Genomic DNA, 2,500 nt, shown 5'->3' on the forward strand with positions numbered 1-2,500 from the left:
CGGCTCAGGACTTTGGTCGCCTCGTTGTCGACCCGGCGGCAACGACACTACTCGGCAGCATCCTGATCGACCAGGCAGCCCTATTAAGGGATAGCACTGCCTGCTCCACATGGAGAGGGGTGGTAGAAAAGGTTCGCCCAAACAAAGCTCGTCTCCTCTACACCCATTTGACTAACCGCGGTCAACGGGCATCTTCATAGCGGTCGAAAAAACATGGAGATAAAATCGAAGAAAAGTAAACAGGACTTTAAAATTGCCTGCTGGAATGTCAGGACCGTGCTTGACAAGACTGACAGCAGCCGCCCGGAACGTCGTTCCGTTCTCATAGCTCATGAATTCTCCCGTCTCAACATTGATATAGCAGGCATCAGCGAGGTCATCTTCACTGACGAGGGCATCCTCAAAGAACACGGCGCTGGCTACACCCTCTTCTGGTCCGGGAAAACATCAACTGAAAGGAACCTGTCGGGCGTTGGGCTTATGGTGAGGAACTCCATTGCCTCCAAACTGGAAATACTACCCACGGGCCACTCAGACCCCATCATGTCCATGCGCCTACCACTGAAAAACAAACATTTCACACTCTTCGGTGTCTACGCCCCAACTCTACATGCAGATCCTGCGGACAAAGACAGCTTCTATTCCGATCTGTGCAGACTTTTGTACAACACCCCTGCAAACGACAAGGTCCTGATCCTTGGCGACTTCAACGCAAGAGTCGGGAGGGACTCCGAAGCCTGGAAAGGAGTCCTTGGAAGACACGGCGTTGGCAACTGTAACGACAACGGGTGCCTCCTGCTCGAGTTCTGCACAGAGCACCAACTCACCATTACCAACACAATCTTCCAACTGAAAGACCGCCTGAAAACAACTTGGATGCATCCACGGTCCAAACATTGGCACCTACTTGACTATGTGCTTATGCGTCAATAGTACCTGAAAGATGTTCTACACACGAGAGTGATGCCCAGCGGGGAGTGCCACACTGACCATCGTCTCGTCAACTGGAAGCTCAAACTGCAGTTCAACCCCGAACCCAAAAAGAAAGGCAACCCCGTAAAGAAACTCAACATTGGCAGCCTGTGTCGAGAGGAGGTGAAAACCAAGTTCCAAGCAGACCTGTAGCAAAAGCTCGATGAATCTCCCTGCAATGACCCCACTCCAGACATCCTGTGGAAGAACCAGAAATCGGGCATCCTAAAGACATCTGAAGAAGTTCTTGGGTACACAAAGAAGAAAAACAAGGACTGGTTTGATGAAAATGACAAGAAGATCCAGGACTTACTAGCATCGAAGTGGGCAGCTCATCAGGCCCAACTCGCTCAACCAACCTGTCCTGTGAAGAACACCTCCTTTCGACGCGAATGCAGCACCCTACAGCGCAAACTCAGAGAGATCCAAAACGAGTGGTGGGACAGCCTGGCGCGGAGAACCCAGCAGTGTGCTGACTCGGAGAATACGGGGGCTTCTACGAGGCTCTGAAAACAGTGTATGGCCCCACCCACCAGGTTCAGAGTCCCCTACGCAGTTCAGATGGACAGGACCCCCCCACCGATAAGACCTCCATCCTTACTCGCTGGTCCGAGCACTTCCAAGCCTTTTTCAATGCAGACCGCATAGCCCAGGACACTGCCATCCAGCGTGTTCCTCAATTTACATCCAAAGAGGATCTTCACGTACCACCCACACTAGAGGAGACAACCGAAGCCATAGACCAATTCAAGAGTCGCAAAACAGCAGGAGTTGACGACATCCCACCAGAAATCTGGAAGCATGGAGGTCCGACGTTCCACGACAAGCTCCACGAACTTCTTGTCAGCTGCTGGGAGCAGGGTAAGTTACCACAAGACCTTCGCGCGACGCTGTCATCATAACCCTGTACAAGAACAAGGGTGAAAAGTCTGACTGGTCCAACTACCGGTGAATAACCTACTCTCCATCGCTGGCAAAGTACTTGCCGGATTTCTCCTCAACAGGTTCGTACCATCAATTGCCGAAGAAAACTTCCCCGAGAGCAGGTGTGGCTTCAGAGCTAACAGAGGCACGACGGATATGGTGTTTGCTCTCCGCTAACTCCAGAAGTGCCGTGAACAAAACAAAGGAATCTATGATACTTTTGTCGACTTTACAAAAGTATTTGACACAATGAGGAGGACAGGGCTGAGGCTCATCCTGGAACGCCTTGGTTTTCCCTCCAAATTCCTACAGATTGCGATCCAGCTGCATGAAAATCAGCCCGGCCAGATCAGACTAAACGGGGACCTATCGGAGCCCTTTCCCATCTCCAATGGCGTGAAGCAGGGTTGCGTCTTGGCGCCAACTCTCTTCAGCATCTTCCTCAGTATGATACTCAAGCAAGCTACAGAAGACCTGGATGATGAGGATGGGGTACGTCAGGTACAGTCTAGATGGCAGCCTCTTCAACCTACGGCTCCTCCAAGCCCACACCAAGACGCAGGAGAGACTGATTCAGGACCCTTCTCTTCGCTGACGACGCTGC

This window comes from Oratosquilla oratoria, chromosome 27, assembly GCF_046742065.1.
Source record: "Oratosquilla oratoria isolate Oo_2021 chromosome 27, ASM4674206v1, whole genome shotgun sequence".
NCBI classification, from domain to species: Eukaryota; Metazoa; Arthropoda; class Malacostraca; order Stomatopoda; family Squillidae; genus Oratosquilla; species Oratosquilla oratoria.